The sequence below is a fragment of the Triturus cristatus genome, chromosome 1_1 (genome assembly GCF_964204655.1).
Source record: "Triturus cristatus chromosome 1_1, aTriCri1.1, whole genome shotgun sequence".
NCBI lineage: Eukaryota > Metazoa > Chordata > Amphibia > Caudata > Salamandridae > Triturus > Triturus cristatus.
This window is the reverse complement of record NC_140579.1, coordinates 240,038,078-240,065,263: the sequence shown is the minus strand read 5'-3', so window position 1 is coordinate 240,065,263 and position 27,186 is coordinate 240,038,078. Positions and strand designations below refer to the sequence as shown.

General features: G+C 47.6%; 1 protein-coding gene across 2 annotated transcripts in view; it reads left to right on the top strand.

The window, feature by feature from the left end:
• Positions 1-27,186, top strand: part of NFASC (neurofascin) — a 1,241,670-nt gene that overhangs the window by 159,256 nt on the left and 1,055,228 nt on the right. For both annotated transcript variants that reach the window (XM_085627649.1, XM_085627634.1), the window contains exon 2: positions 7,219-7,352. The gene's annotated coding sequence lies outside the window, so the exon portion shown is untranslated. The remainder of the gene's footprint in view (positions 1-7,218; positions 7,353-27,186) is intronic.

The following is a 27,186-nucleotide window of genomic DNA, read 5'->3' as shown; positions in this document are numbered from 1 at the left end:
CTGCATCTTTTTGTCCAACTTTTTGGTGAAAGTCAATTTTTTTAGCTTGCTCCCAGTGTGCTAGGTACATGTTCCCTGTGAAACCCTCTGGCTTCAAGCCTTGTGTGGATTTTCATCATCAGATGTTGGTGTCGGATCCCCATCTGGTTTCTCTCTGCTTCTTGGGGTTGGGGCACAACACAAAGGCCTGCACCGAGAACAAATCTATATGCCCAAGGGCGATCCTAGAATGGTCAATTAAGCTTTTGGTGGTGCCGCAGAAGAAGGCCCTGATCTCGTTCTTGAGGACACACTTGTGGCTGCTCCAGGAGTCGTTCCCACAGACGGTCGTCTTCGCAGGCTAAGACCGCCTCGTCGAAGTCTGGTAAGCGAAAGCACGAGAACTTGAATCTGTCTTCAGCTTCCACTATTTGGCCCGCTCCTGCCCAGTTATGGAAAGATTACGAAGCCATGCACCCTGGCTTTAAGGGCATTGACAACCTCTTGTCCGCCTTCAGGCCCCACGGCTCCAAGAGGCACCCCGGCTAGGTTACCGCCGGTGGGGTCACCCTCAACGCAAGCCAGGTCCTCAAGATCCATCACTGGATTCTGGATGAAGCTGCCTAGGGTAATACCACCTACCCTGGCTCCGTCCCGTCCGGCGCCTGCCACAGTGCCATTGGCGCCACTTAACGATGAGCCCTTTGTCATTCCCAACGTCGAACTGGCATCGCCTCAAGGCCTCTCGACATCAAGTCCGCACCATCCAGACCATACCAATCCTTTGACTTCCCTCCACTAGAGTTACCCTATGACCTCCAAGGTGCCAATGAGGAAGAGGTGTATGGTCCTTTGGAGGATGATCCAGAAGATGAGGAAAACTGGTATGAGGAGCTGGGAGATGCCAGTGGGCCAGACACTTCCCCAGATACTGGCATGCTGTCCCCTCAGGGCCTGGCTTTGGACGAAGGTGCTTCATTCGTCACTAGGATGTGCAGGGACGTAGACGTCATTGACCTTCAGCTTCATGCTGTCGAGGTCCAATTGAATGGTTTGACTGAGGTGCTTGAAGCAGAGGCATATGCCCCAGAGTCATTGGTGCCCTTTAATGAAGCCCTAATGGACACTCTTCTGGTGGCCTGGGCTAAACCCTGCTCAGGGACTCCTGTGCACCGTGTGACTCCCAACAGCATTGTCCCGCCCCTAGGAGACCTAGCCTTCTTTGCCAGCACTCCTCCCTGGAGAGCTTGGTGGTCCAGGTCTACACAGCCAAAATCAACCCCAGTGTGTTCTCTACCACACCACCAGATAGGGAATCCAAGAGGCTTGATGTCTTCGGAAGGGCATTCCACCAACCTTGCATTGTGGTCGGTGAACACTGAATTCCTCTTGGGCCGCTATTCCCATGCCTTGTGGAATTCGTCTGCGCAGCTGCATTCCATGCTGCCTCAGGAAGGCCGTGCCATCCTCAACCAAGCTTTACTGAATGGCAGGGATGCGTGCTCCTAAGTTCGTCATTTGGTGGGGACTGGACACCACAGACTATTGGTGGAGACATGGCTTCTACTGTGGCGCATCAACGCCACGCTTGGTTACAATCCACTGGGTTTTCAGAGGATGCTCAGTTGCCCCTGATTGACATGCCCTTTGATCGGCCCCACCTGTTCGTCAAAAAAAAAGCTATGCGGCACTTGAGCGCATTTGCGTGAGCAAGGTCCCAGTTTGATCCTTTGGCCTCTCCACAACAACAGTCTTTTCGCCCCTACCGCGGCCATGGAAGGGGCAATTTTAGGCATCCATATTCCTGTCCTGAGGTTGGGGAGTTCCATCCTTACCCTGCCTTGACGACTGGCTGTGGAAGACTGTCTCGCCTCAGGCAGTCATCTCCCACCTCCAGACTATGGCAGATCTGCATTCGCTTGGGTTTTGTATCAACATGCCGAAGTTGCACCAGACTCCCTCACAGTAGCTGCCTTTTATCTGAGCCATTCTGAACACAGTGCAGTTTCGGGCCTATTGTCTGTAACAGCAAGTCCAGGATATTCAGGCTATGATACCAATGTTTTATCCTCTAGCCTGCATTTCAATGATATTGACTCTGGTACTGCTGGTCCTCATGGTCTTCTGAATCCTGTTAGTAAGACATGCCAACTGGCATACGCAGACTCTGCAGTGTGGTACTGTAAATTTCGGAACCACGTATCTGGCATGATTCTAACATGACGATTTCTTTATCAACAGACCGAGAATGTTTAGGATACTATGCACAAGCATTTGCGTCACATTCGAGTGACGAGATCGCCTGAAATCAGAGTTTCTGTCCTAATACCTCGAGCTCCATTTTAGGACGACAGCCATTTTGTGATTGCCCTCTCATAGGCAACAGGACTACGGCCGAGCATGGATCTGAAGGACACACACACCTTCGCTGACTCCTCGGTGACCTGGGTGAACTGACTCCGCTGCCTAATGCCAAACCGGTTCGGTCAGTTCCCTTCCCGCGGCCGAATGAGATTAGTATCAGGGCCCAGCATATCACGAAACCTTTCATCACACACGAACCATGCCTAATCTTCTACACATCTGCCCCTGTGTCCCTCTTTATGACCCGTTTTACGAGGAGGAGGTGCCCGTTTTTATTGGGTGTCCGTCGATATCTGATGAAGGCGCTAAGCTTTGCCGGGTAATTGATTAAGGGCTGAACGAACTGAAATATGTACTTGCCATTATGACTCTGTCTTTTCCTTTGTAATGAATGCATGTGAATGATCATACCGTAAAACGAGGAATGTTTGCCTAAAGCATAATATTTGGTATACAAGGAGAAGGCTGGTTTTCGTAAGGGAGCAGTCTCCTGAGAATATACACGTGTTGTACTTCTAGGATACCTGTTACTGGCTGCAGCCAATAAATACGATCTTTGACTTCACCAAGAAGACTCTGTGTTTCTGTAGTATGAAACAGGAAGAACTCGAAGTCTTCGGGTGTGTTCCCTGGCACCGCTGGGTTCCGAAAAACCCAGTACTTCAGTAGTGGGTCCTGAAGTCCCAGTGGGTGCAACATCAAGGAAATATCTCTGATCTGGTCCAAATATTGGATGCAACTGCAAAAGATCTGCAGTGGTAACTGACTAACCGCAAGTGGGGGAGCAGCAAACCCCTCACCCCCTGATCTGTCAGTGGTGACAGATGTGTCACGTCTGGTTTGGTGCGGCCATCTGGGAGAGGTGGAAATCAGAGGACACTGGTCACTGGTGGAGTCCCAGCCCCACATCAGTTTTTTGGAGCTGAACGCGATCCCTCTGGCATTGAAAGCCTTTCTAACATCTATCAAGGGAAGGCTGGTTCAGGTGTTCAGACTACACCATCACCATGTGGTATTGCAACAGACAGGGCAGGGTTAGGGTCTTGGTCCCTGTGCCAAGAGGCTCTGCACCTCTGAACCTGGCTCGAGTGTCAGGACATTTTCCTGGTTGTTTAGCCCCTGGCGTATCTTTGAATGCAAGGGTGGACGAGCTCAGCCGGTGGTGACTGGCAGAGCACGAATGGCGTCTGCATCCAGAGGCGTGACACACTCTTTTTCTAGAGAGGGCTGAGCCTTGGCTCGATCTGTTTGTCACCACTGAGAACGCGCAATGTCTTCGCTTCTGTGCGTTGGAATTTCCAAGGCAACGCTCGCTCTGAGATGCATTTTGTCTCGAGAGGAGTTCAGGACTCCTGTACTACTTTCTGCTGATACCACTACTGCCCCGAGTTATCAAGAAGATTCGGACTGACTGGGCCCAAGTCATCTTGGGGGCCCTGGATTGGGCTTGGAGGGTGTGGTATCCAGATCTCCTGAGCTTGAGCATTGCTTCTTTGATCGGCTGGCCCTTTGGGTGGACCTCCTGTCACAGCAGCAGGGCAAGGTGCTGCACCTGAACCTGTGCACTCTTCAACTTCAAGTATGGAGACTGAGCCGCAGCAATTGAGTGGTTTTTTTTTCCTCCCAAGGTCGTGAGATTAAATTGCCAGCCAGGCGCCACTCTACCAAATCCATCTACGCCTGCTATTGGGAGACGTTTGTGGTGTGGTTTTCCACAAGATAAGTGAATGCCCTTTCTGCACCTCTGGCAGAGGTTTTGTTGCCTTGGGAACTGTAAAAAGTTGTCGGCCATCTTGGCCTTCCTGTGGCTTCCGGATCAACTTTTCCTCTTTAAATTACCGGTTGTGACTCGTTTCCTTAAGGGCTTAGAGCATCTTTTCCTTCCTGCCCCATTTGTCATGCCCCAATGGGATCTAAATCTTGTTTTGACATTACTAATATGTACTCTTTTCAAACTGATCCATTCTTGCCCTTCACGGCTCCTCACAATCAAGACTGCTTTTCTGGTGGCCATCACATTGGCCAGGAGGGTCAGTGAACATCAGGCTCGTTCATTGAACCCTCCATACACCATGTTTTTTCTGGACAAACTGGTCCTGAGAACCTTCGGAAAAAGGTCACCCCCTTCCATGTTGGCTAGATTATCACTCTACTTACTTTTTAGGTCTCGGCTAGCGTAGGCTGCGCAGACATGCGCAGTCTCGCTGGCGAGATTTTGTTTTTGGGTAGCTTTCACTCGCGGGGTTTAAGCCCTGCCCCTCTTTTCCATTGGCTGGCGTCACCGTTTATGCTAAACGGTGGCCAGCCATTGGAAAAGAGCTTCCAGTGACGTACACTTTTCTCTTTTAGAGCCGTCCCAGTTGGACTGGCTCGTCTGACTTCCTGCTGGCGTAAAAGGTTTCTTATCTTCTTTATGGGGCCAAACACATGGCTCCATAAAGACAAGTAACCTTTTAGCAGGCGAGGCCATCCAAGTGGGACGGCAGAAAAAGGCGGCGAAAACGTCATGGCGAGCGCTTGTTGTTTTCTTACTGTCACGCGCTATGGCACTATAATCCGTGATTTATCTGCAGGGAGTCCTTCTATGCCACACAAGCACCTTCATGGCGTTTTGTGCCACAGCAGTCGTTCCTAAACATCTCTAGCTTCCTTGCGTGGAGACAGTACAAGCAATTTCTGGGCGTGTAAGATCGGCAGAGCCGTGTTTTTTGTCTCACAGTTTTATATAGCTCGAATTCAACCCGGAGGTATCATGGCGCTTTACAGGAGCACCAGCTGTTCCAGACACGCACATCCATGTTTTGTTAGGCGCGGGGAGATGAAGTGATTTGCCCAGAATCACAAGAGGTTGAGCCGCAGAGACTCGAACCTGGTTACCCAGCTTCAAGGTCATATGCTCTAACCGTTAGGCCACATCTTAATGAGTCCAGCCTGCAGTGTACTTGCACTCCAGAGTGTGTCACTCCTGGGTGTGTCACTCTTAAGTAATTCTCAAATGGAGGCGAAAGCGAACACGGATGGATGAGAGATACATTCCTAGGAGTTGGTAGAGAATTTAGGCAGTGTTAACGCCGGACGGCTCCATTTGAGAATACGAAACTCTGGCAGGGGGCCTCTTCTGTTATTGAATAAGAATTGCTACTAGAGGGGTTGGATTTTCAGCACCCCACCCTTGTCCAGTACATTCGTTTTGCTGAGCGGATTGTTCAGGTATAGATTGCTGCTGCTTTCCTTGTCCTGAAGAGGCCAAAAGGAATTTATTGGCTGAAACGCGACCGCGTCGACAATTTTGGTTTCATAGAGGGCCCCTAAAAAATTGGAATGAGTTGTGACTTAAGAACTTTGCATTGCCTTTGAATTGGTGGAGATATCGTTTTCCTTATGCAATGTACATGCCCTCTGGGATGTCCACACTATTGAAAGGTGGATCCATAATCAAAAATCTGTTGTTGGGACAGTAGCGTAGTTTTGTTTTATGTTTATAGGGTTTGGTTTGTAAAATATGTCTTTTGTATATGCTCAGCAAAAATGAAAAATGAGATGTGAATTGACACACACATGAAAGGATAATTAAGTGTCCTTATTCAAAAATATTGCTTTATCGGTTCCTCCATACCATTTTCTTTATATTACGTTTTCCTTACCCAGGTTATGGGAGGGTGATTGATGGGTATACCCCTAATTTTCTAGACCCTCCGAGCTTTGTAACACTCACTTGCAGCCTCCGACTCTGGACACCTCCAGAGCCACACACCTATTCCTATGTGTACCTCTCCTCTGTCCCCGGCCACACTCTTTCTCAGCGTACTGAAACTCCCCTGGATGTCTAGCTCCTCTTTACTCCTCTTGCCGCTATGTCGAATGCTACAGGAGCAGGCGCAGTGTTGTGAGGTGAACAAGGGAGGGCGCCTCATTTCCTCTCAGCTGTGATCGGTAGCAATCTGATTTTGTCAGGCATGTGAGGAGGGGCACGACCACCAAAAAATACAATAATTCTGTTTTAAATGCAAGCCTGCAGCTGTTCCACAACTACAACGTGTCAACATCGGTAGTCATAGGCGCACTGTTGACCCATTCTGTAGTGTGCACACCACGCACACACTTGACATGTACTGTAGTGTACACACCACACACACACTTGACACGCACTGTAGTGTACAAACTATGCACAATCCGTCACGATCAGTCTTTTGAATGAAAGGCAGCTACCGTTGAATAAATAAACTCTGACCGTGTCTCCGAAGTCTGCGCTCGGCATTACTCACAGTGAGGACTCTAGAATCTTCCTTTCAGAAACTGTTGCTAAGCTCGAAACTGCATTAAAGGTTTGCAAGATTTGGCTCCCTGTAACCCACAGCTCTTACCTTCATTAGGTACGCCTTCTGTGTAGTGTACCGTTCCCATTGTACCCTTCACACTTTGTAGCACACAGTGTAGACAAGGGTATTCATAGACAAGTGTAGACACTTTCTAAACAAAAGGGGTCATATGTGGTTCGGCAAAGTGGCAAACCCTCTGCAAGGGTTAACTGGTCAGCTTTCAGTTGACGATTGCTGCATTCAGGTGTTAAACTGGTTCTAATGTGGTGCGGCTTTGCTCATACACTATTAGTAGTTGTTAAACTGTCAAAAAACTGAAATATTACTGCTACATATTATCAGATATCTGGTACTTTTTGAATTATGTGTAATAATAAGCCTTAAAGTGTTATAAAGTACTTTTCTTTACTGAAAGTGACCCACTGGGCTGCCCAGTCTCAATATTGCACTGTTTGGTGTTTGTTGCCTGTCGTGCCCCAACACTGACCTCCTGGACACTGTGACTCACCACTGGGAGTCACGCGCTGAAGAGGCTGTTCTTGGACCTGTTTTGCAGAGCCATAGTAAGACGGACCCCAGGACAGTAGTGAGGCGACTTCAGCCCCGCGGCTAACCTGCCAGCCACATAGAAAAGGAAGAAAAGATTGGATCCCGCCTGTGCTGTGCGCCGTGCCATCCCAGCAGAAAGCGGTGAGTGTCCGAGGCTGCAGAGCTCAGAAGGGCCAGTGTATGAGTCAGTGTGCATGCAGAGTAGGCAGGAGCTGAGCAGTGAAATTAGTGGCATGCTACAGCCCTAAAAATTGCATATATGTCTCCAATTGATAAGCCCACTGCACTGACTTGACACCTGCAATTTGTCCAAATTTTTATTTAAAGTTAGTCTTGTGATCCAAGCCCCACCAATACTTTTGTGAACTTGGCTGCCATATCACTATGTGTCTCTTATCCTTTACCTTTCTACCCCTCTCTCTCACTGCTTCTGTCTTTCTTGCTCCCCTATTGTTCCTTTCATCATGCAGACTCGGTTGTCAGACCCCTTGACTCAAGTTCTTCCTTTCTGGTTACGTTCCCTCTGCGCAATACCACATAATTCCCCATTTCCCGGGGTGCAGCAGGGAAGGGACTGGCCAGTACCATGGGCTTGGTAAATTAAATTGGTGCACCTATTTGCAAGCAGCGCTCACCAACCCCTCCGCTTCGGCACTCGGCGAGCTTGGAGAATGACGTGATAGTATGCAGATGAATGCAGAGGAGGCGGCAGCTTGGGATTCTCAAGTCACTTTACTCGAGAGTCCCAAAGCATCGCGATCCGAGCCAGACATTTGACTCGAACCTTCAGTGGTGCGCCCATGTTGAATTGTGCCAAATGAAGGTGCACCCATTACAGGTGTCTTCTGACAGGAGTTTCTCATCAGCACCACCACCAGTATCCCCTGGACTTTGCGTATTCGCTTCGTGAGAGGCAAGGCTGGGACACTGCTCTCCGTGAGGAGGCGAACATAAGATATAGCTCTCGACAACGCCTCAACATTGAGACGCATGCAAATGATTTTGCAAGAAGGGGCGAGTCCCCCTTTTTTGCAGCATCAAAACAGCAATCCCACAGCCCGAGCCTTTTGTGGGACCTCTGTGTGTCTGACCGCTTATACCGTTCATTTCTTGTAATGGACTCCGTCCTGTATTTAAGGGAGTTATCTAAGCTTACTCGACTTCTTAGGTTAATTATTTCAAGATAAAGTTTAATATAGTTTCTTAGTTAATTAAAACCATAAACATGTGCAAAGCATGTATCTAGCATATTTACAAGATTAAAAGAGCAATGTAAAAAATAACATTACATTTCCAGTTATAAAATAATCTAATTATAAAAACCAACAATTCATTTCACGATAAAACCCACATTCTCCCTAAAGAAGGCTAGAGAAGACCTGTGTAGATCCTACCCATAGAGTGTGTGAAACTTGGCCGAGACCCTCTGTCTATGTAGGGTCTTAAGCTGTGGGACATTTTTGATTTTGGGAAGTCCAACTTAAACACCCATCCATGGCATATTCGAAGTAAGGTGACCACTATACATAAAGTGTCAGGTGCAGTTGTACAACAACTTCAACAAGGAGGGTTAGGGGATAAACATACCCCTAGCAGCCTACCAGGGCCTTAATATACGGCAGGGGGTAGGGAAATGCCATGCCCCTAGTAGCCCACCATATGCCTAAGTGTGTGTCACATCTATGCTAAATGGTGTACTGTTGAGCCTGTGGCGACCAAAGCTGCTTTTATGCAGGGTTGGGACTTAAAACCTCCTTACTTTTGACCGCTGCTTCTAGACGTAACCTCGGCAAGGTGGGATAGGGAATGGGATATCATTAGCAACCCACAAATGGCCAAGACATGTGGCACGTCTGCATATAGGAGTGTGCTATTAAGCCTGCTGTGACCAAAACACTCATCTTAATGGAATGGCGGGGTGAAACCTTTGGCTTTTGCCATCCCCCTAACAGCCCCCTTCTGGCACCATGAATTCTAAATGCCCTTTTCTGGATTTTGCAAGAGTCTTAAATATATATCCATAAACTGTACCAGCCGAATATTAAGCATCATGTTCCTTGGGTTTAGTGACTCTGTTGCTGCTGATCTGCAAGTCCTGATTCCTAAGCTCTTGAATTCATTACGCAGGGGAGCCTCTGCAGTAGACTTAAAACGGGGCAGGTGCAAAGTTTCCTTTGTCTGATTACGTAAGCGTCATCTCGCATTTCCCTATTGCCCATCTTGCCATTTGGGTTTAAAATCTAGAAACCCAAAATCTAGAGTAGGTAGCATACCCACTCTCATAGACAACAACTTCTTTTTGATTTTGAGAGAGTAGGCAGCCCCAAAGAGGGGCTGGACCTTTAAATTGTGATATGTATTTAGTACTAGCCATCCATGCTCTTTTTGCTACTGCTCCTCTTGGTTATGTAGTCTAATGGTTTTATTCACTATTCTTTTGAACACTTGTTCGCTGATGTCCAAATCCCAGAGCTCACCAAGGCCAAGTTTCTCAATGCTTTCCTCCATATATCTTTTGAAGTGGCCCATGCCTCTTTGAAAGCTGATTTCAGACCATATGAGATGAGCAAGTGGCACTTTAGGTGCATTTTTCAGTTTGCAGCAGCATATTATGAATGCCCCGGGCCTGGCGAGTGTTTGCTTTACCAGCGAGAACTCGTGCCTGACCTGCGCTGGTGATGCTGATCTTAGTAGTTGATAAATTTGCTTAAAGGTCCGCGTTGTAATCTTATCCAACAGGCCAGTGTCTGATCCAGCATTATTTCTCCTCCATACGAGAGGGTTGACAATAATTTTACCTTGATTACTGTAGCCAGGGGTTTTAGATTATGGCCCCAGAGCGATTTCGCAAAGGTTGAAAATGCAAAGTTTAAGGCCAGCGCTTTCCCCTAAATGGCTTCTTTCTGTTGGGCGAACGAGGCCCTCTAATCTATCTTGATGCCAAGGTAAGCATAGCTGGTTGCTTAATCTATTTGTTGTTCCGTTAAGGAGCCATCTTCTCTTCTTAGAGATGCGTTGATTTTTGGAGATAACCTTGGTTTTCTTCAGGTTGATTTCTAACTGATTGTCTGCTGCATATACCTCTAAGCAGTTTATCAACCTTTGTAACCTTGCTCTTGTGTTATTAAGAAGCAACAGGTCATCTGCATATGGGATGTTTGATAGCAGGAGGCCGCCAAGGCTGGGCACTTCAGAGTTCAGCTCATCCAAGGCAGGACAAAAGTCTGAGATATACAGATTGAATAAACCCCCTCAGCTAGCATGGTGTTGAGCATCATAGTCAGAAAGTTCTCTCATCCAGATATGTTACTCTTGAAAAGAGCTTGGGAAATACCATTTGGTCTGGGGGCACAATCAGATCTTGAATTCTCAATAATTGTTATGTTACGGGGCAGGTATTGCAGTGATGTGCAACTGATGCTTCTGTCTCGGAAATCTTCTTAAGGTGGGTCTGAGGGGGCGTAATAATCAAGCTCCCCGCAAAAAGCATCTTCAGGTATTCTACCCCAGCCTCATCACTGATAGTTATTTGCCGCCCTTGTGCCTTTGTCTATTTTGTTTCCTGTCTTTCTCTTGAAAGTCCACACCTTTCTTTTCAGGACTTGTCGATCCCTGCGTACCGAAAGCAACAAGTCTGGATTCAAGGGAGGCGCTGTAGTTGCCTGAGGTTTCTATTGATTTTAGTTCTGATCGATCAAATGGTGAATTATTTGGGAAGAAGGTTCCCTTTGCCTGATATCTAATGCTAAGGCCAACAGGAAGTAGCCAATTGAGAAAACTGGTTTTCACCGGAAGAAGATCCCATTTCCCCTCATTTCAGTGACCACAGAAACTTAAATATGCCATGATACAATCACAGTATAACAAGCCTTTTTCACTGTATTGACTGCACCCAGCAGTATACTCCCTGCTAGATTTGTATCACGCTGTGGATTTCCCGGGGCGCATTTTAGGTCATGGGTCTTCCACCCCTCAATCTGTGGCATAGTAAGGTGTGACATAGTTAGGTGGACCTAACTCAAGCAAGAAAAGTATGCCTCTTCCCCTGCTTTGGTATAACAAGCATTTACAATGCAATAGGTCTCGTAACTGCGAGTTTTAAAGCTATTGGTATTGTAAATGGCAATGCCTTTTGAAAAATTAACAGGTATTGTAATTTATAATAGTAATTTTCCACCAGTACCATAACTACCACTATTATTATTACTATCACCACAGAGTAGTAATAATTGTAGTGGTGGTTATGGTACTTGTGGTGGTTGTAGCGGTGGTGGTATTGGTACTGGTGGTGGTGTTGGTGGTGGTGGTACTGGTGGTCTACGTGGATTTTATTTCATTACTTATGCTACTGCTGGAATATGTTTTAACAAAAAAAAAATACAAAAACTAACCAACATTTTTATTTGCAACGCCAATAGTTCAAACTTTTAGTAATGCCAGCCCTATTGCATTGCAAATGCTTGTTTTATGTTGCAGGCATGAGGTGCATCATCTACGTTCCAAAATAGAATCTTAGATTGTAGACACTCGTAACAGTACTAAGGTAGGAGGCAGTTGTTCAGCCAGTGTAAGGCTAATAGCTCACACAACTTTGCATTTTGATACCTGAAGTTTTAAATTACAATAAATGAGGTAGACTTCAGGCAGGAGACGTGAGTTACCAGTAACTGTGGAAAGAGCAATAACTTTAGAAACTGGTGCTTTATTTCACAGTTTCTGTGGTGTGAAGGTTACGTAACTGTTTTATTGCGTTCGAATGGGCACAATGGGGCTTATTTACAAGTCCCTTGCACCGCCGATGCTTCACTTTTTGTGTGGGGGGAAAAAGTGACGCAGCGGCGGCGCAAGGGGCTTGTAAATAAGCCCCAATGTCGTTGACCGAATGCTTTAAAGATGCCAGTCGATTGCGGCTCACTCTATGCGCGCACATATATCCCAGAGAAAATCCTGCTCTAAAGCAGTGTTGCCACCTTTTGGTGTCCAGTGAAGCTTGAATGCTTCAAACTGAAAAACAGTTGTGAAACCAGGAGCAGCTGAATCCGCGAGACACCTGGACCTACAGCCAGAAACATCTGGTATTAGCAAGGAATTTAATACATCATTAAAAAAATCCCCCTGGGCCTTAATGTCCTATGGCAGTGGAAATCCCTCAGTCAGGGCACATACGTTGTTCAGAGCCTCATAAGAATATAGCCGAGAAGTAGCACAATCAAGACATATCCACAGTTGGAAAAAGTGATCTTAAACATCCAGACCGCACCACAATGCCGCATAAATTCAACTAAATTAATGCTAACTGCCAGTGATACGGCATCTAAGTTTATGAAAGGTTGAGAAAAAAGAAAAGAAAAAAGAGAAGAAAAGAAAAACATCCTAGTGTGAATGTATATACGGCATCTAATACTTAAATTACAACCAGGGTTCTCTGGCTCTAAAGCAGATCTGCTGACCTGGTTCTCTGGCTCTAAAGCAGCTTTGCTGACCTGGTTCTCTGGCTCTACAGCGACTCTCTGCTGACCTGGTTCTCTGGCTCTACAGCGACTCTCTGCTGACCTGGTTCTCTGGCTCTGCAGACCTGGTTCTCAGGCTCTGAAGTAGCTTTGCTGACCTGGTTCTGTGGCTCTACAACGGCTCTGCTGACCTGGTTCTCTGGCTCTAAAGTAGCTCTGCTGACCTGATTCTGTGGCTCTAGAGCAGCTCTGCTGACCTAGTTCTCTGGCTCTAGAGCAGCTCTGCTGACCTGGTTCTCTGGCTCTACAACGGCTCTGCTGACCTGATTCTCTGGCTCTACAACGGCTCTGCTGACCTGGTTCTCTGGCTCTACAACAGCTCTGCTGACCTGGTTCTCTGGCTGTACAGCGGCTCTGCTGACCTTGTTCTCTGGCTCTACAGCAGCTCTGCTGACCTGGTTCTCTGGGTCTACAGCGGCTCTGCTGACCTTGTTCCCTGGCTCTACAGCAGCTCTGCTGGCCTGGTTCTCTGTCTCTAAGGCAGCTCTGCTGACCTGGTTCTCTGGCTGTAAAACAGCTTTGCTGACCTGGTAATCTGGCTCTAGAGCAGCTTTGCTGACCTGGTTCTCTGGCTCTAAAGCAGCTCTGCTGACCTGGTTCTCTGGCTGTAGAGCAGCTCTGCTGACCTTGTTCTCTGGCAGTACAGCAGCTCTGCTGACCTTGTTCTCTGGCAGTACAGCAGCTCTGCTGACCTGGTTCTCTGGCTCTAAAGCGGCTCTGCTAACCTGGTTCACTAGGTCTACAGCAGCTCTGATGACCTGGTTCTCTGGCTCTACAACGCTCTGCTGACCTGGTTCTCTGGCTTTACAGCAGCTCTGCTGACCTGGTTCTCAGGCTCTACAGCAGCTCTGCTGACCTGGTTCTCTGGCTCTACAGCAGCTCTGCTGACCTGGTTCTCTGGCTCTACAGCAGCTCTGCTGACCTGGTTGCGACAGATATATGGTCGATTCTGAAGAAAAGTCACCCAGGAGTAAATTTCTGATATTTTGGAATTGGCAGAGGATTGTAGGAGTACTGCCGGGAAACCATGATGACAAACACACTTTTGTGAGGCCAGTTGTGGAATTCTTTGTAAATCTCAACGTTCTCACATGTGTATATGGGTATCTTTGGAAACAAATATAGATAACGTACATTTACGCATGTGCAAATTCATCTCACTTACAGAAACCAATTCCCCCTGCATCGCAAACAATTTTTGGTGAGTCTGTTCTCCGTTTCCACCCTCCTTAAAGACGTACTCCTGCCCGGACAATATTACATTTTTGATTCTTCAGAATCGACCCTATATCTGTCGTAACCAGGTCAGCAGAGCTGCTCTAGAGCCAGAGAACCAGGTCAGCAGAGCTGCTCTAGAGCCAGAGAACCAGGTCAGCAGAGCTGCTCTAGTGCCAGAGAACCAGGTCAGCAGAGCTGCTCTAGTGCCAGAGAACCAGGTCAGCAGAGCTGCTCTAGAGCCAGAGAACCAGGTCAGCAGAGCTGCTCTAGAGCCAGAGAACCAGGTCAGCAGAGCTGCTCTAGAGCCAGAGAACCAGGTCAGCAGAGCTGCTGTAGAGCCAGAGAACCAGGTCAGCAGAGCCAGAGAACCAGGTCAGCAGAGCGTTGTAGACCTAGTGAACCAGGTCAGCAGAGCCGCTTTAGAGCCAGAGAACCAGGTCAGCAGAGCTGCTGTACTGCCAGAGAAAAAGGTCAGCAGAGCTGCTCTAGAGCCAGAGAACCAGGTCAGCAGAGCTGCTCTAGAGCCAGAGAACCAGGTCAGCAGAGCTGCTCTAGAGCCAGAGAACCAGGTCAGCAGAGCTGCTGTAGAGCCAGAGAACCAGGTCAGCAGAGCTGCTGTAGAGCCAGAGAACCAGGCCAGCAGAGCCAGAGAACCAGGTCAGCAGAGCTGCTGTAGAGCCAGAGAACCAGGTCAGCAGAGCGTTGTAGACCTAGTGAACCAGGTCAGCAGAGCCGCTTTAGAGCCAGAGAACCAGGTCAGCAGAGCTGCTGTACTGCCAGAGAAAAAGGTCAGCAGAGCTGCTTTAGAGCCAGAGAACCAGGTCAGCAGAGCTGCTTTAGAGCCAGAGAACCAGGTCAGCAGAGCTGCTTTAGAGCCAGAGAACCAGGTCAGCAAAGCTGCTGTAGAGCCAGAGTACCAGGTCAGCAAAGCTGTTTTACAGCCAGAGAACCAGGTCAGCAGAGCCGTTGTAGAGCCAGAGAACCAGTTGTGCAGAGCTGCTGTATAGCCAGATAACCAGGTCAGCAAAGCCGTTGTAGAGCCAGAGAACCAGGTCAGCAGAGCTGCTATAGAGCCAGAGAACCCTGGTTGTAATTAAGCATTAGATGCCGCATATACATTCACACTAGGATGTTTTCTTTTCTTCTCTTCTCTTTCTTTTTTAATTTTTTCTTAACCTTTCATAAACTTAGATGCCGTATCACTGGCAGTTAGCATGAATTTATGCGGCATTGTGGTGCGGTCTGGATATTTAAGATCACTTTTTCCAACTGTGTGTATGTCTTGATTGCGCTACTTCTCGGCTACATTCTGATGAGGCTTTGAGGGTTATTTATACACCTTGGCTTTAAACTGTTTGCCAACAACGTATGTGCCCTGACTGAGGGATTTCCACTGCCACAGGACATTAAGGCCCAGGGTGTTTTTTTTAATGATGTATTAAATTCCTTGCTAATACCAGATGTTTCTGGCTGTAGGTCCAGGTGTCTCGCGGATTCAGCTGCTCCTGGATTCACAACTGGTTTTCAGTTTGAAGTATTCAAGCTTCATTGGACACCAAAAGGTGGCAACACTGCTTAAGAGCAGGATTTTCTCTGGGATATATGTGTGCGCATAGAGTGAGCGGCAATCGACTGGCATCTTTAAAGCATTCTGCCAACGACATTGGGGCTTATTTACAAGCCCCTTGCGCCGCCGCTGCGTCACTTTTTCCCACACAAAAATTGAAGCACCGGCGGTGCAAGGGACTTGTAAATAAGCCCCATTGTACCCATTTGAACGCAATAAAACAGTTACGTAACCTTCACACCACGGAAACGGTGAAATAAAGCACCAGTTTCTAAAGTTATTGCTCTTTCCACAGTTACTGATAACTCAAGTCTCCTGCCTGAGGTCTACTACGTTTATTGTAGTTTAAAACTTGAGGTATCAAAATGCAAAGTTGTGTGAGGTATTAGCCTTACACTGGCTGAACAACTGCCTCGTACCATAGGACTGTTACGAGTGTCTACAAATCGAAGATTGTATTTTGGGAAGTAGATGATGCACCTCATGCCTGCAACATAAAACAAGCATTTGCAATGCAATAGGGCTGGCATTACTAAACGTTTGAGCTATTGGCGTCGCAAATGATAATGTTTGTTAGTTTTTGTATTATTTTGTTAAATCTTCCAGCAGTAGCATAAGTAATTAAATAAAATCCACGTAGACCACCAGTACCACCACTACCAGTACCAATACCACCACCACCACAAGTACCATAACCACCACTACAATTATTACTATTACTACTCTGTGATGATAGTAATAATAATAGTGGTAGTTATGGTACTGGTGGAAAATTACTATTATAAATTACAATACCTTTTAATTTTTCAAAAGGCATTGCCATTTACAATACCAATAGCTCAAACTCGCAGTTGTGAGACCTATTGCATTGTAAATGCTTGTTTTTTTCTGCTGTTGGTGGGGGGGGAAATGGTGGGAGAACAAGGTTTAGTCTGATATGAATACAAGAATGATGAATTAGTAAAGAGCTCTGTTCCATGCTGTGACCCACCTGGCCTGTTAACAGTGTACAGTTGCCACAAGTTAAAAATGTTCTACAAGTAAGGTACAGAATAATGAGTCGACCCAAATGATTGAACTGTTCCTACAATCCTACTATCGCCAGCCTTTTGATTCACACCAGCTGCTGGTAGGGCAGAAAAAGCTTACTCAAGCTCTTTACACTGAGTCTTGGATAGTCTATGTAAATAGCCTCTCCCAGGTCACCTTTGGTGCACAGGTGTGCACTCTCGACGAGCCCCTTTTTCCTTCGATTCAAGCGGCTGGAACCTGCTTCTTAAACTTCGCTCTTCCATACTGCAGGACAACTTCCCACCCTTTCCCTTGAATTTTATTATGCTTTCTTCTCTATTTGGATCAATTTCTTTGGCTTGTGCAGTCTTTGCAAAGGTGCTCGGGATTCAACCCAAGTTTACAGAAGCTTATCTATCCGAGTGTCTTGCCAAGGAAACAACCTCCCTCTGCATGTCTGTGCTCCCCATTGAAACGTGTTCTCTGAAGAGCTGCCTGGTATACACTTGAGACAGGTGAGACCCAATACCCTTCAAGATGTTGGATTGTACTTGTTTACTTCTTTTTATAAAGTAAAATATATACATGGCGCATGTTTTGTCTGATTACTTGTCTGTAAGTTGTGTGCACATCACATTTCCGCATGTCTAGTTTCTGCATACCTTGGCCTCAAGTGAACCGTCAGTGTAACTCAGTCTAACTTGATGAGAGCCTTCTGTAAGTTCCTGCTTGAGACCGCAAGTTTAGCAGAATCTTTGGACTTATGACCGAAGGCTCAGAACAAAGTTACTTACTTGCCAGTTTCCCAAAATAACTTATGTAACCTCTCTCCTGTCAGAATGCTTCAAAACTGGCATAGTCAAAGCCAAATCGCTGAGCTCTTTTCAAGTAATATCTTTGGACTCCACTCTTTATTCAGGTCAGCCAGGTATTTTTAGTCTTTCAGATCAAGAGCTATTTGGCCAGCACCTCTTCGTTCTATGTCTCAACTTAAAGACCAAGAGATGATGCTTCAAGGTGAAAAGAACTAGCACGACTGATCTCAGCAGAGGCTTAGAAGTCTAAATGATTTATCCAGGGCCTAAATGGTGCCTGCCCTACCCTGCAGGAGGCACATGTCACAACTTTGGCGGAGAACTCATTCCATCAGTACCATCACAGTGCATAGATCACAAGTGACCTGGTGCTTTCATTGGTCCAGAATGGCCATGTTCTACAACTTCTAGATTAGTGTACACATGATAAAAGAATATTTTGGACTGCAGGTCTCCTGGACAGGTGTAGACTTAGAAGCTAAGCTGCATATGAGACTCCTGACAGAACTTGGAGAACCGTTGATGGGCAGCCAATCAAAGCCTACCTTGGTTTACTCTTACCCGAGAGGGTGGACCTCAGGTAAAAGCCCGATGATGGTGGGCATTCCTTCTTTCTCTGTAGTTCAGACCACGGTTATCAAGAGACAAACTGTTAATACCAGAGCCCTTAATTTCAGTTTTGTTGCCAAAGAGCAATCAAACATGGTCAGTGGAAAAAAAGGAAAACATACAATTTAATTCTCAACGCCGTCTTCAAAGCCTGTGGGATGACCAGACATGGACATATTTGGAGCATCTTTGCCTCCTGGATGATCATAGGTGCTAGGATCCTGGAACTGTTCGAATGTTTCTGCATCCAACCCATACTCTCAAAATTTTGAGGATCCTTTTAAAAGTTCTTATGAACAGCCCAGATGGTTTGGTCATTCTTGTGGCCCCAGCATAGTCTTATACTACTCCTACTCCAAAACAAGACCATCTAGCTATTTAGCTATGGATTGTGAGAGATTTCCCAATCCCTGCCTAATTTAATTCTGCTGTAATGCAAGCTTTAAAACTACCCGGTCTCTCCACTGATGTCCTTGATGATTTGGCAGCTGCCTAAAACCAGCTACTTGCTCTCAGTTCAAAAGCTGCCACTTTGGGTGTTGTGAATGTGTGCTTCCAAAAGGTATCAATCTTCTGACGTGCAAAGTGGATAACTTCATCCCAGTCTCCAAACTTATGGTGGAGCCTTGCCTGCATTTGAAAACATGTAATACTTACTTAGAAAATATCTGAGCCTACAAACATATCCCCTGGGGATCACGTTCCCCTTCCAAAAAGACCATCAAACTTCATCTGACTTTCATCTCTATGAGATATAAATAACAGCTGTTACTATTACCCAATTTTATGATCCCATTGCAAGATGGATTACTTCAAATATTTATTAGTGTAGAAGTGAAATTCCCTTCCTCAACTGTCCTTAAACATTGAAGACCAGCCTATGTTTCAGAACATCGAGTCAGTGCCACTTCCCAACGTGAGTAGGTAGGGCGCATGCACTTTCACACTTCATTTACAATTGGAAAGTGCCCAGGGCCACACGAGAGAATCAGCAAAACCCAGGCGGAAAAAGCACCAAGTTTAGGGAAATGGTACCTGACGAGTATCCGGTCCAACAACAAGTATCTAGTAATAGAGTAAAAGCTACCCTTGTGGTGGCTCCATTACTCCTAGTCCATAGATTCTCTACAGTTACCAGTAACGTAGGGCCTACCTTCCACCTGTCTGAGATTCATCACTAATAGGCGAAGGAATGAATGTACGCACACAGGGGAAAGGACCCATTGTATAGTACACAGCCATGCACAATACCGCAAGTACAGTACACCTTATCCGCACCATTGAGAAACATTCAGACCCACCGCTCAGTATCAGGGAGCAAAAGAAGCACAATTGATGGACGGATTGCAGAACAAATCAAAAATTCACCCCCAATCAAGAGATCTGGGTTAAATCCATCATTCTTTTGCTCACCATGCCACCCCAGTTTAGACCTGACCATATGCAAATCAGTCTTGACCCTGTGCCTCATGGGAACAGTCCAGCCTGAACTGCCAATCCAGGTCCTCCTTGGACTGGAAACAAGCATCCTAGGACCGGTTTCGGCGTTTCACCCCTCTTCAGCCAGGATAGCTTGATTCCAGTGGCACAGTGACTCCGGTGACCCACGTCTGGGCATACCTGGCGCACTTAGGGCGAGAAAGCAAAAGACACACAATTGATGGACGGAATGCAGAACAAATCAAAACATTCACCCCCAGTCAAGAGATCTGGGTTAAATCTATCATTCTTTTGCTCACTATGCCACCCCAGTTAAGACCTGGCCAGGGAGGACCTGGCTTGGCAGTTCGGGCTGGACTGTTCTCAATGGGCACAGGGTCAAGACTGATTTGCATATGGCTGGGTCCAAACTGGAATGGCATGAGGAGCAAAAAAAGGATGGATTTAGGCCCAGATCTCTGTACTGGGGTGAATGTATGACATTGTTCTGCATTCTGTCCATCAATAGTTCTTTTTGCAATTTCTTAAAACATCAGCATTCATTGTACTTGTTAGAAGGTGGTTCTGACCATCTGAGCCGCCCGGATTTTTTGCTTTTTGCACACCTAATTGTTGAGCTTTTACTGTGGGAGAGCCTTAAAGGTTGGGACTCACCCACAGTGAACTCATGATGAAAGAGCCTGCATGTGGATTTTACTGGTGGCTCCCTGGCTTAACTAGGCCGCTGCGCTGCAGCTGGAGTAAGGGGCACCGGGCTGGTTACATGCAGAAGGTTGTGTACATGCGTGTGCACACATGTAGGGGCTGCGCAAGGGAGATTCCTGGCTTGCGCAGCCAAGGTGCAGTTGCAGATAGAATGGTGTGGCAGGAGTTATGCAGAGCTGGGTGGTGACATGGAATAGGCTTTATACAGTGGGAAGAAACTTGCCAGGGAAGGTCAGTGTGCTTTACTGTTTTTCACTCCATTATTCTCCTATGAGGATGGGGAGCACATGGGCTAGTTTCACTTACCTAGGGCCTACAAATTCCAGGCGTGCACCAAAGTCCACTGTGACTTATGTGCGAAGAAGTATTCTGCAGTGTCCAAAGCCATATCTGTACTGCTTTTGGGTCATCCAGAAATGTCATATTTCTCTGAGTCAGCTCATAACCAGGGCCTGGCTGGGGGCTGACCCTGCCAGGCTGAATTAATGACCTTCCTTTCCAAGCTGTAGCCTCAGAGATCCTGCTCAACAAGCATTCCAAGGGCGAGGGCCTCCACTCCAAGAAGAGAAGATGGGTGGAGCTACAGGTTCATCCATCAGTAGCTATCACATGGTGACAGGCACCAAGCTGCTCTGGAGAGAAGGCAGCAAGGGGATAAGGGGCTCTCGGTGACCATGTGGCATGAGACCCCTGTACGATGCCATTTTGAACAAACCCAGAGGCCTGGGCAGGAAGGAGGGAGCAGGGGCAGAGAAGTGAGGTGTTGCTGCCTGATAGGGCAGGAAGAGACTTCCTGCCAGCCCCCTCCAACTTCTTTTAAAAGGTCTTGCACAGGAAGAGGAGCTCTCTCTCTGGGGTGTGGACTGCGGAGGACGACTGGTGCTGGAGCCTGGCACCATGGGCAGCTGGAAGGAAGAACCTCCAGATTGGCCCAGGACCCTGTTTTGCGCCAAAAGGGGAGACAAGTACCAGTGAGCAGAAGCCTGGGCCTCTGTGTAAGGAGAAGAGTGGCCCAGGAGGACAGCCAGGTGACAGGTGGGTGCAAGGAGCCAGTGAAGACCTCTCTCTGCTGCATACACCCTCTTGGAGGCCCAGAAGGTAGGCGACCTTTGACCTCTGCCCGGACCGGCGGCGAAGCACGTGGGGCTCTGCCGCCAGTCCAAAAATTTGCCCCCGGGGTGGGTCAGGTCCCGGTGGCTGCCCCCACAAGAAGATAAGCGATGGAGCGCCATTGTGCTCCCTGAGAAACAGCCCACCCTGGCCCCCTGACGAAAAGGGAGACCGTGGAGCGCCGTCACGCCCCACCGGTGAATGGAGAGAGGGGCCCGGGATCCCAACACCGGGCCCGAAGCGAAGTCGGGGAGCGCCGTCGCGCTCCCTGTGAAAATGCCCCCACGGGGTGCCAGGAGCCCACCCTGGCACCTGACGAAAATGGTGACAGGGGCGCGCCGTCGCGCAACCCCCCCTTTGCGGTCGAAGCAAAGCCGGGGAGCGCCGTCGCGCTCCCTGTGAAGACGCTACAGGGACCCGGGACCCCGTCTCCGGGCCCTGAAGTGACAGAGGAATGCGGGGGAGCGCCGTCGCACTCCCCTGCCGCAGCGGGAAGACGGGGGAGTGCCGTCGCACTCACTTGAAGACCCGCCAAGCCGGAGGCTGCCTCGCGTCTGCCCGTGCAGACCAGAACAATGGTGCCGGCTCCCGCGGCAGCACGCAAGGGTGCTGTCCGGACGGGGATCCGGTGGGGGCAGTGGGGGTGGACTCCCCGGGCTGCCCTCTAACGAGGTGGCACTGAGGGAGGCCCGGGTGGGACCGGGCCTCCGTGAAGAGATCAGGTGAGCTCCCCAAGCCAAAAACCCTCACCTTTGGGCAGCATGGGTCCGGGTGGGACCAGACCCTCCCCGACGATGGGCCGACCCTGCCGGGGGTGGGCTTCCCGGGCTGCAGTAACCGCTGGGGGACCGGGCCCCCCCCACCAAGGCATGACAGCGCGGCGTGAGGCTGCCAGCTGGGCAGCGCGGCTGTCCCTGGAGCAGCGGGGGAGCCGCTGCTATAATATGCAGCGATAGCAGAGAGAAGCGCCCCATAATGCATTGCAGAGCCTAAACAGGCCTGTATGGAAACAGCCTTTTCTTGACTTGTGGTGGCCCCAGGAGGACGGGGTCACCACTGACTGCCTACAAAGGTGCGGGGGGAGCTGCACGAGAAACGCAGTCTCTCCCAGCACGAAGAGGAAAAGTCCCTCCCTAAGTCTCTGGGGACTCAGGAGAAATAACCATCCAAGGACTTAGCCAGCAGTTATCAACATCCTGAAGCTGGAACTTTTGTTCTGCAGCTGGGGGGGTGTTAGGGACTGCACCAAGGGATGAAGGGATGAATGGGGGATGTCTGGAGAAGGGCATCCCTGGAGGCAAAGAGGTGCAATTGCAGGAGAAGTGCATTTGCTAATGTTATTTCTATGGAGGGACTGTAAGTCACATGTGTAATGGGAAGTCATAAGCTATGAGGGGTTATGTTGCGAGACATTCCAGCTAGTGTGTCTGGCTGTATATGCTTAATCCTGTGATTTCATCTGCGATGCCTATTAGAGGTTGTAATTGCAATGCATTATAAATGTTACCAAGTCTAATACGTACCTCAATTTAAAGTGATGCCCAAACATGTATTCTTGCTGCTGCGTTAGGTGAAGAACAGCCCAGACTGTTGGGCCCTAAGATGTAGAGGTGTATACTATATGGTCAATAGGACATGTTCAGCCAGGGTTATGTGTCACCAGGGCAGGTGTGCCTAGTTTAAATGCTGGTTGAGATAATGGGGTGGGTCGCCAATGGGATGGTGCCAGTGCGCAGCGCCCTCACTCCAGGTTATGTTTGACTAACTGCATTAGGGGGTAAGATGATGTGCATACATGGGAGTGGTGGTACTAGACTCCACCCCCCCTTTTGGAGGGGTGGTAATGTTTTGCAATGTCACAAAGTATTTCCAACAGCTTATGTATATTTGTAAATTGTCGCATAGTATTAAGTAGTGTGTGTGCTTAATAAATGAACTCTTACTTTAATAAAGCAAAGTACAGACGTGACAATCAATTATTGAGTGTTATTTCTGCGCACCTGTAATGGCGAATACTAGCCCACACCACCTCCCTTGAGTAAGCCTTAGACTGCTCTGCAACGCTACCCTCTGAGAGTCAGGCGCTACACTAGGGTGTTTGGTTCCCAATGAAGGACCAATGTGACATGTTGTTTGTGCAGGCCTCACAGATGCTGCCTCTTTTTTCAGCAGTACTGGATTAAGATATAACTTCACAAGCTCAAAGGATGCATTCGGGATGCATACCTTTGGTGCTCAGTGTTGCATACTTTCTAGGTTGGTAGTAGATCATTACTTTAATGATTCAGATTTGTGCCCTGTTCCAGCTATAGATACATCATATTCGGAGTAATAGGTGCACTGAGTCTGTGCAGTCCCTCAGCAGATTGTACAGAACAGGAGTACATCAAAGAACTGAAGATGACAAAAGTATCTGGAAATCTTTTCTTGCACATAACCTTTAATCCAGAGCATAAAATTGTCGAAGGATCGTGTTTGCATGCAGATGGGGGCGTGGCTTGGACGGCAGTGGGTATGGCAGTGGGTATGGCTGCCTGATCCTGACGCTTGGAGCACGGAGGAGCGTGTTTGCATGCAGATCTGGTGCTAAACGGCTTAGACTTGGCTGCGGAGATCAGATCTCGACTTCGGAACAAGTGGGGAGTGTGTCGTCACGACGAACGGTGGTCCTTGATGCCTTGTGCCACGATTTCCTAGCGGACACACTGCACTTCCCCAATGTGAGAACATAATGGCGACGTCTGGGTAACGAACAATTACAAGGAATCAAGGCGGCAAGTTAACAGTCCGGAGCTTGTGAGGCCGTGACAAATTCCCTTCACCGACAAACTGAAGGTGGGTGCACAAGAAAAGTGATCGCATTGAAGCTCGTTCTCACCTTTGCTGCGTTGTAATGCGTCCCGCCTGGCCCAGTAATGGCGTTTACTCGAGACTCTTATACTAACTATCACAATTTGGGCCACTAAACCCATTTGTCTGGTGGCTCCCCCTGTATCCGGTAAAGTATGTGTCCAAGCGCTGCATTGTGTGGGAGTATTACCTACTAAATACCCAAATCTGACTGCAAATAAGCCATTTTCCAGCCCGTGCCTGACCTTAAAATGGCGCCTAAGTAGCCAAATCTGCCTGCATCTGCCCACGATGTCGAGTCTGCATAGTCTAACGGAAACGATCCCATGTGGCTGTTATAACTTAAGCCCCTCACTTCAATCGCTGCTTACATAGTACACCTCAAGGTCAGTCCACTGCCAATATCTTACATGCTGCACCAGATGGCCAGTCTCCATGTATAAAGAACAATCCTAGCTCAACCCTCATATCCTACAGCCATCTCAGTCTGTACAGTTTGCATGTTGCCGGATGCAAGAGGCATGGTGCCTGCATAAGACCAGTACGGAATCAGGGCACTGCTACCGCCTGTCATTGCTGATATTGACGGGGGCTATATTGAAGGTCTCCACTGCAACCTGCTGACTAGTCGGAGCCACTCCGATTTATCCTGATCTATTAGCTACTTAACAACCTCAACTGCCTGACCGGTCCTATGTAATCAAGCGTGCTCAGAAGCTATCCAGGGCCATCTGAGCTACCCAGCACACTCCTTAAGCTAAGTGATCATTTCACTTACTCTTTTTCCTCTACCTACAGGAGCGGTAGTTCTCCACCAGCTCCACGCAGTTACATGCATACACAGAGCCCAGGTCCAAAGGCAAAATGGCAGACAAAGAACCCAGAGGCCAGATCAAAAAACCAAATGCTGAACCGGTGATCTCAGACTCACCGGTCAAAGCTAAAGCGGATATACACAGCACAATGGACATGATCCTCCGGAAACTAGCAGACGTCCATGAACTGGCAAAGTCCACTAAGCAAAACAATGACTCTATGCAGTTGGAGCTCACCGCCATCAGAACAGACATGCACACGATCAATTCTAAACTCACAGACGCAGAGCAGAGAATAAGCGATGTGGAGGATATCACCTCCCAGGCCAGTAAAGAAATACAAGATCTCAGAACCATTACCACCGAGCTTAAAAGGCACACAGCCGAATCGGAAGACCGCAACAGAAGGGGAAATATACTCCTTTTCGGTATACCAGAGGGCTTCGAGGATGCGGCAGAATCATGCAGAGCTTTTCTAGAATCTTGAATACCCATGATAACAGGCATTAAATTCCCTCAATCTTTGGAAATGGACAGGGCACACAGAATTCCGACGTTTAACTCCGCAAACAGGAAAATGTCTCAACCCTTACGCTTCCAACATACGGAGCTAATCCTGGACTTTGCAAGGTAGAACCACAAAGTTACCTGGGAAGGCCACCAGATAAATTTCTCGCAGGATTACTCAAAACAGACGGTGGACACGAGAAAGGGGTTTCTTCACCTCAGAGACAAACTGAGAGACAAAAACATCCAATTCTCCTTCGCTGGCCCGGCAAAGTTTAGAATCTTCGAAAATGGCAAGCCTCACTACTTCACGAATCCCAGGGATCTAGCAAGACCTCTGGAGACGCCACCGGTACAAGATATGGAAACCGCTGCTGGGCATTCAAACAAAACAGAAGCCATAATCTCAGTTATGGTATCTTGCTCTTGTTCTTTTATTCTGTTAGGTCTTAATGTCAGTCGCAGATATATTATTATTATGCCTCTGCCGTAAGTATACGTTAAGGTTAATCATAATGGGCTCTTGGTGTTTCTAAGACATGGGTTGACCACGCAATGCTTTGTTAATACCACTGTACGCACGAGCCACATCTAGAGGTCATGCTCTCTAAAAGCTACGCTAGGCCCTATTGACCACGAGACACAAGTGACTGGGTACGGGTAACGAGAAACTTCTCAAAGCTATAAAGGTTGCTCCACTCAGTCGAGCCAATAGTACTAAAATGGTTTGGTTACAAGTTAGATATTTAATTAGGGTTAACTAGGGTTAATCAAGAAACCTGGACAGTATACGTAGTCCGCCATGTTAGTTTCAACACATCTTTTAATGAGCAGTTAGTAAAGTCAAACAGCCCTTAGTTAAGGCTCATCCAGATCGGTTACACCTAGCTTATATCCTCCTAGCTGCAAGTTGATGGACCTGACGTCGCAGCTCCTAATCTCGAGTGTTCTTGGTGGGGAGGGGAAGGAGGGTGTGGGGAAGAGGGTGGGGAGAAGGGACAGGACTAAGGGGGGTAAATGTGGTTGTCTTCCATGTAATTTTTGTATTTTATGTATTACATGTACCTTTTTCATTATCTTTTTTATTTTCAAACATGTTGCAATGACAAGTGAAGCCTTGACAAAGATCCTTATGACCCGCACAAACAGTTGTTACCAATGTGTATCTGCTCATACAAATAATACTAATAATAGGAGTGGTGCATTATTGCGGGCTCCACAGAGGGGGTCGTACGTTAGCCTCATGGATATGTTAATTCATATGCTCCTAATAGCCAACAACAGACAAGAAGATGGCTCAAAACAGAAACATAATTGAAGACATCAAAATAGTATCACTAAATGTAAAGGGGCTTAATCACCCTGTCAAACGCAGGAAAATCTCCTCCAGGAAACGAAACTCTCAGAGGAGGATGTTAGCTTTATTAAAACACAATTGGATCTCCCATACTTTCTGCTCACCAGCCGCACATAAGAAAAAAGGGGTCATCACCCTTATAGCCAAAAAATCCAATATCTCCAATATTTCGCACACACATGATGATGAAGGGAGACTGTTAATCACTCACCTAAAAAAAGGGGAGGATAACATGCACGTCATCAATATTTATGGCCCTAACTCGGATTAACCTAGCTTCTGGGGAAAGGTATCAGATACGATAGACACCATCCCCCAAGACGAGCTCGTCATTGTAGGAGGTGATTTCAGTCTACCTCTAGACCCCATAATTGACCGACAATCAAAATGTAAGTACAAATCAACCCGTTCCTATGAAGCCCTTTGCAAAATCTGTTCAAAATTCAACCTCAAGGACGCCT